Raw genomic sequence first — 7,745 nt, forward strand, 5'->3', positions numbered from 1 at the left:
GATCTTTGTAGTGGTTAAGTGTTGTGTTTTCTTTGCGGTGTGGGTAGGGAGTCTTACTGCACACAGGCAGAAACTATTCTAAAAGCAATCTTCACACTACGAATAAATAAAAATTATCCATCCCAAAACATTACAGCACCGGAATCCGATGCTTTATTCGTACAAAGTTGAAGAAAATAGCTCATAATGGCGAGGTCGTGTCAGGCTCTCGGTATATTTAATCTCTGAAACTGATGCATAGATTTAGATTAAATTTTGTATTTGAGGCATACACAAGAATCTTCAAGACTTTGGTTTTGATTCGCATCAACTGATCTCAATATTTACTTTACAAAGATCAAGTAAACTTCTCTCACTCTCCTTCAGTAGAAGCTTTTCACGGTATAAAATAAAGTTCTCGTTTTACAGCTTCCACTCCAACATTTTTGCTGTATTGTCTACAGTGAAATACGCAGGAAAAACAATACAATGCTCAACAGTGAACGTGACACAGTTATTGATATTTTAGTGCTTATTTCTGCCACAAGAGTGCAGCACAAAGTGACGAATACAAAATTAAATCATAAACTTTAATAGCATAAAATCACCAATCCCTAAAACCTGGCATACTTTTATCTCTCGTGCCAAAAAATATATAATACAATAGATGAAGTATACAATTTTTATATATAGAAAGCCGGGTCGTAATAGGGAGGTTCCTCGTTCAAGTCTCGGCCGACAGAAATCAGAATTGTTGTGGTTTTCCTTAGTCCCTCAAGACGAATGTCAGACACTACCAAAAATTAGGTCACTGTGTCTTTCTTCCACATCTTTCACAATTCATTATTTATTAATCAGTCCATCATTTGACGCTATGCAGTTTGAGCTACTGGCACAGTCGTTAAATAAATCATAAACATAGAAACTGAAAATGAATATTAGATAACTGTTAGTGAGTACCTCTGTCAACAATAAATCAGGCATATTTAATGTCTGCTAAGAAAATTAATACCAAGACGAATTACATTAAATTTCTGTTCGTACTTATCGGAAACCCAGGAGCTTTAAGCATCGCGACAAATCAGCTACAAACATATTTCCTGTTCTTTTATCAGGCGTTTTGTCTTCTGGCCTATCTGAAAACGAAAACACTGAAATATAAAACTATAATTCTACCTGATGTTTGGTACTGATGTGAAATTTGGCCTCTTGCATTAATTGACGGTCTCTGAGAACATGGTACTCAGGAGCATATTTGGACTTAGGAGGGAGGCAAGAACGGGGCTGGAAAAATGCAAATCGAGAGACTAAAATGTGCTTGCAGAGAGCATCTTAGACGGAAAGCCTGAAGGTAGGAAATCACTTGCAAGGACCATGCGCTGACGAGAGAATAATATTTAAACGAGTCTTAAAGAAATAGGGCAGGAGTCCGCGGGCTGGATTCAACTGGCTCAGGGCAGGTTCCAGTAGGCGACTGCTGTAAACACGGCAATAAACCTAAATATTGCTTAAAAGGAGTGAATTTCTTGACTAGCTACGTAACTACTAGTTTAGAAACTGTTTTATTCCTCAAAAAAATGGTCTGTATTGTCATTTTGTTCCTTGGCTTAGATGCGTTTCAGATTCTAAGGCTCTTTCGCGCCTATAGACCTATACTCTTTAAAGTAGGTTAAACCCTACGGCATAACAAAAATCTGTATATTTCACCTGCATGTAAATTTGTGCAAAGCAAAAACACGTAACCACAAAAAACATAACTAGAACCACAGACAAGGCTGTACAGAGACATAAATGGTCTATATAAAAATGTATATATACTAACAAATTATATGAATATTTCACGAGAGGAAACCTGTCACAATTACACATTAACATATAAATCATTTTAAAAAATATCAGATGTAACACACTAAGATTCAACATAGTATTCCAAAGCGCAATACCCTGAGTCAGTTCATACAGCTCAAATCCTTTCTTTAAAAAAAAACAATCTCACGTTTCCCTCCACCTGAGCTACATACTCAATCCGAATCATAACCTCTTCGATCTGACCACAACAACGTGACGGCAAGGAAAACAAGTACAAATGAAAACTCAGGCCAGAAATGTAAATGACTATTTGTAAGGCAGATATTTCGTGAATAGCATGGAAAGCGTTATTAAATTAAGAATAACAATAATAATAATTCGACGACGCAGCGCTGTTGAAGACTCTTGCAGTCTTAGGCCAGAGAGACATTTTATCGGGCTCGAATTCCCACTGCGACTTAACATATTTACATACTTTTTCACCAGTTTCTCATCTAGCATTCCAGATCTTTGCCGTAACCTCCCTCAACACGGAAATTTTACCAAGGATAAGGCCTGCGTGCGGACAAAACCTTTACGAATCGCCAGTGATGAGTTATAAATTGTGACAAACAAGCAAGTCTGGGAAAAGCTTTTCATATTCTGCGTTACAATGTCTCTTAACCGGTGGCCCATAAAGTATTTCACGGGAAAAAAAAATACGAGTAACGTGTGTGTTGATGTTGCAATGGCTAATCGTTAGACTCATTGCGCGTAACGGTTTGCGATAAGCGAACTACTTTCAAGTCAAATATTTGCATTAAAAAACAGGATACAGTAAAAGTATGCATGTTGATAAAATCTTAGAACGTAAGGAAAATAATGTACAGGTTATGACGCCATGTAGTTCCCTTCGAAACTTAGGTACAGATGGATATACTCGTAGGCAGTTACTAGAACCCGCAAGACTTAAGATTTCTCTTATGGTTTAAGTACAGTACAAATCCTGTGGTTTCCTTCTGTAAATTTATATCATAATCCAATTTCTGCGTTCTTCGTCTAAACTATAAAAAGAAACTAGCAAGCCTCCATACAGCATTTAAATGCTCTGAGTGCTAGACCTCTTTAAGCTATGCATTTACTTAACAGCGTTAACTAATACGTTTTCAATCAAACTTTCTAAACTTATTTTATTTATTTTATTTAGTGTTCTGTCTGACGACAGGTCCATATGAACAGAATCCTTCCATCCTTTTCTCGGACTGGGACCTGTTCATATATGTTCTTGGCAGTTGATCCAGAAGTGGTTTGCCATTGCCTTCTTCTGTGTGTGAATGGGATGACACGGAGAAACCGGGGAAGCCCCCGGAGAAGAACTCCGTGTTGCCTAGACCACACAAGTTATAAATTCAGGCACCGCCGGGAATCGAACCCGAGACCCCCAGGATTACAAGGCCAGCGTTCTAATCGCTAGACCACCGTGGCTTAGCCTACCACAATCAGTTACCAGTTAAACACGAAACTGTTTCCGTGTATGGAAACGTTTCAAATTGCAACTGCATTTGCCTTGTTACGATAAAATAAATAATACACATTTCTACTTTAGTACTTTTTAAAGTAAAGTTGTGGCTTGTACTTAACCGGTAAAAAAAATTAATTTACTCCACAAGTCTTAGTTTGGGAAACGGATACCAAATTTAATCCAAATTATTTTGGTGCTTTGGTTTAGAACAGGGTCCAGTGGGGCAGTTTTAGAAACGCGATATTGCAGATTTGGGTTCCATAAAAGACGTAGAATTTCTTTACAAGTTGGACCACTATCAGCTTCTCAATATGGTTTATGGTCCACGAAGATAGTTAAGTTTGTGACACTCTCAATGAACAAGGCCAAATATTTTATAAAATAAATATCATCTGCATTGTCCTCTCTAAAATATTCCCGTTCTCTGGTATCAGAAAGGAAGTGTGACAGCTCAATCGGTAAAGCAGCTGGACACATAAACCGACCAAAGTTCAATTCCCGACAGGAATGTTGATACTCATTTCCCTATATGATGTCCAAAATGACGTGTGGTGTCGCAAGGCCTGGGTATGCTCTCCCTGTGGAGATAAGTGGGGGTAAAAGCGATCACAGCACGACCCTGGCGAATTGTTAGATTACGAACGCGCCTTACGTCAATGCTTACCTCATGGAACCAACCATAAATCCTCATCGGTCCTGTGTAAAATAAGCTGAAAGTTGTCACTGAAATAATAGAAGTGTAACTGGATTTTCCAATATTTCAAGGCGTGTGATAGATCACTACCCACATCACAGACAGGAAGTTCAAAGCCGTATTTACACAGAAGAGATGGAATTTCTTGCGCACGTGTTCAGTCTTTCCTCCCGCTTGAAATGATTCCCTTAGTAAATGCAATTCTAGCAGCAACGTCACTGGACCTACACTGTAATATGCGGGGGAATGCTCAAGAGAATAGACCAAAAACAGTTCAATCGCCTGTCTACCTTTACTAATCTAACATGGCATAAATGGTTTCTAAAATATTTAAAACTCTTCAGGGATTGGGCTAAACAATGCCTCAGGAGGGTAGACACTAACTTCTCATTACGGGAAACCCGTGTTCAAGCGAAATACGTCGTAAATGGAGTCACCAATAGAGCAGGCTCTTCTGTGCCTTCTTTGTTTTTCGACTGTTAATCATGTTTGCATCATTATTCGTTTCTCATCTATCACCGCCCTTACAAACGAACACGTCATTTTCACAAGTTGCTTGAGACTGGTTGAAACGTTACACCACTAAGATGTAAACCAGAATTTCTGGTACTCAGAAGAATATATTCATAGCATTCTGTTCAGACAGTATAGGTTTAATATTGTCCCCAGTTCAGTGGTTTTTAATATTTCCGTCGGAATCAATTTGCAGTTAGAATAATCTGTCCAAAAGGAAAAAAATGGGTGACTTTCTGTCTCGCTATCCATTATCCACTTCGTGCAGTGATTTGCAATCAGTAGACCTACATAACCAATACTCCTCCCTATAAAATTATACTTTACGTCTACATAAATTCCTTACACCCAATGGTACCTTAATAACCAGTCCACGACTATCGGCTTCCTAACCCCATCCTCTCAATTTGTTCAACAGTAACTAAAACTAATATGTCGTACAGTTGATATAAGATCGCTAAATCATATAAACTAAAACTGATCACGGATTAAAAGTCGAAGGAAATGTTTAGGCTCGCACGCTTTACAATAATGTGAAACATAAAACTAAAAAGAACTTTAGAAACGTAATCCAGTCTTTCAGTTCACAGCCAAAGAACAAATTACCTCTGATTAGTACTCAGGATTCCCGAAAGATGGTGTCAGTTTACGAATTCCCTTAAATTTTCCTGTTATGAAATCTACGCAGGTCACTTCCAAGTCTGGGTGGGCACGATATGCATTCTCTATCTATTTTCCTATCAAAACCTCTCAGTTTTACGTTTTCCACCTTAGGCCAACCCGCAAAATCTTAGCTGTTAGATAGTGGAATAGGCCGATATTCTACGATACTTTAATATCCACATTAAGAATTATCATCAACATTTCCACAATATTTAGCCTCACAAAAGGGGGTACGAAACTATATATGACCACAAATATGTATTTACACGTACGTAAATCCTTGCCCTCTAAGAATGCATCGACACTATATAGTCTGAGCTACTGAGAAAGCGTCGTTAAATAAACTACAAACAAACCATAAGAATTCAAGCATATGAAAACAAAATACACGCGCTGAATACAATTATCGATAATGAACCCGCGTGTATTACAAATTCTAACTGCGAAACGTAAGACATTACGTATTTCTAAATAAATGCGCGAATATGCAATTTCCTATAAAGATTCGAGGCACGCCCATTGCTGAACACTGCCTTTAGTCAACAGTCTGAACTACTCCACTACTTCAACACGAATTCATTTCGGGTTAAATGCCGTAATCTTTTATTACAGAGTAGAATGACGTATATCGAAAGGCATTCATCTAATTACTCATAATCTAAAATGGTCTTTATGCAATGAATACGTTTATTTTATAGAAATTACAATGTAACATTGTCGTATGACCAAGGACACAAGCGAGCGGCGCGTGCGCATGTCATACCATACACACCTGCGGATAGTACTATTCAGGTAGAGACATTTGATGATGGAAGATCACAATCATTAGACTATATATCTGAACTACGTTTTACTGAAGTGTCTTAGTTTGACTTACCTTAACTCGTTGTCCGTGACAGCCCCACTAGTAGACTATACTTGACTAACACACGCTAAACCTGCACATCACGCTGCACCACGTGTATACTTTATTTCACTTTTACAGCAATTGTAAAATACTACGGATTATGTCATTTCATTTCAAATAAACACACAAAAGTACTAATTTCAATCTAACCCCTTACATTTCAATGAAATTTATTGTGGAACAACCCTTCACACAGATGAGTTATGATAAGAACTTTACTTATTTACATACAACAGCTCCTCATTCATAACTGAATTTTAAAAAAAATATTTTATAGCGTGACTTAATGTTTCTAAACTTTCATAAATCTATTCCTAATTAAGAAAGAGCCCAAATTAGTCTCATTTTAAAGATAACATTTCCTTTGAGTAATTGCACGTGTTTTGATAAGTGGAATATTCAAGGTCATCTAATTTGTCATGTTATAAAATCGTACGAGCATGCATTTAGTGGAAGTTGCTTTAATAATTGCGCGAAAAATATTTTATACATGAAGTTTCCCGAATTAATTTAACCTTTATTAATGGTTGCATAACCTGAAGCACGGTTTCTTGACTTTAGCAGCTTTCTGGAATTTCTGTGCCGCAACTCACCTCTGTTAAGGGATGTAAAAACTTTATTGACATCTGAGGAGATATGCTGGAATGTTTACTTTTCTGTGTTGGTTTGACATGGAATAATTAATATAACCTACAAAAAACACAGACATTTGTAATAAACTCACGAAACAACTTCTGACGAAACACCCACTGAGAACAAACTCCACACCTGCCACTCTTTTACGTAATGCCACGACGACCTTCTGCCCTGCAGGTCCAAGCATTCGTTGAAGATCGGCTTTGAATCGCCGATCTCTGCAGACTGCGTTTATTTGACACACTGAATATCACAATGTGACGCGTAGAAGACGCTTATAACTCGATTTGTTAAGCTCATTGAAACAACCGTGAAGATGAAAAAATAAAATTTACAAACTAGGCAGATACTGTGACCAATACCACGGCAAGGTTTAGTGTTTCAGCTAGTAACTGCGAATAAACACCAAAGTACTGACACGTAACGAGCCATGTTTAGGTTAGAAAGTTAGGTTAGGTTTCAATTTAACATTCTAAATATTTACATACAATTTTATTTTTGCCATATTTGTGACCTAGTGCCAACCAAGATAACACATGTTGCTGGATTCTGAATAAATGTACCTGTTTCTATTAACTACTTGATATTTATTATAATTGTTCTATAATCTAAAATTCCCACTAATACAACACTCCTTCCCCTATATGTTCAAATTTATTTGGTATTACTGTGTATCATAATAAATATTGCACGTTTTTCTGACTCTCAATGAACAAGAGTAGTCATGCATTCAAAAGTTGAAAAGTAGTAGTGAAAAAACATCTTTCACACTATTCTAAATCAGAAATTCAAGGGGAAAGTGCTTAACCATGTACACTTTACAACACGCTGCCTTTAAACATGTTCTCAGTTACCTAACTAGTTTCATTAATATATTAAATTTAACAAATATATCTTAAAATCCTGTTATACATTTTAGTAATATCTATACATAACTGATCCACTGTACTCCAATTTTTTCTGTATTATCTGACAAATGAAGAGTACCTTATCAACAGTTTACATATTGTGTCAGAATCGACAATGATGGTTCCCAGTACTGG

The 7,745-nt window shown here is 37.0% G+C and overlaps 1 protein-coding gene across 5 annotated transcripts in view; it reads right to left on the reverse strand.

The window, feature by feature from the left end:
- Window positions 1–7,033, reverse strand: part of LOC110831469 (uncharacterized) — a 396,354-nt gene extending 389,321 nt beyond the window's left edge. For all 5 annotated transcript variants that reach the window (XM_087343660.1, XM_087343664.1, XM_087343661.1 and 2 more), the window contains exon 1: window positions 6,037–7,033. The gene's annotated coding sequence lies outside the window, so the exon portion shown is untranslated. The remainder of the gene's footprint in view (window positions 1–6,036) is intronic.
- Between the last annotated feature and the right edge of the window lie 712 nt (window positions 7,034–7,745).

The sequence above is a fragment of the Zootermopsis nevadensis genome, unplaced genomic scaffold (assembly GCF_977971745.1).
Source record: "Zootermopsis nevadensis isolate Lab colony 2312 unplaced genomic scaffold, Znev_1.0 Znev_ptg000006l, whole genome shotgun sequence".
NCBI classification, from domain to species: Eukaryota; Metazoa; Arthropoda; class Insecta; order Blattodea; family Termopsidae; genus Zootermopsis; species Zootermopsis nevadensis.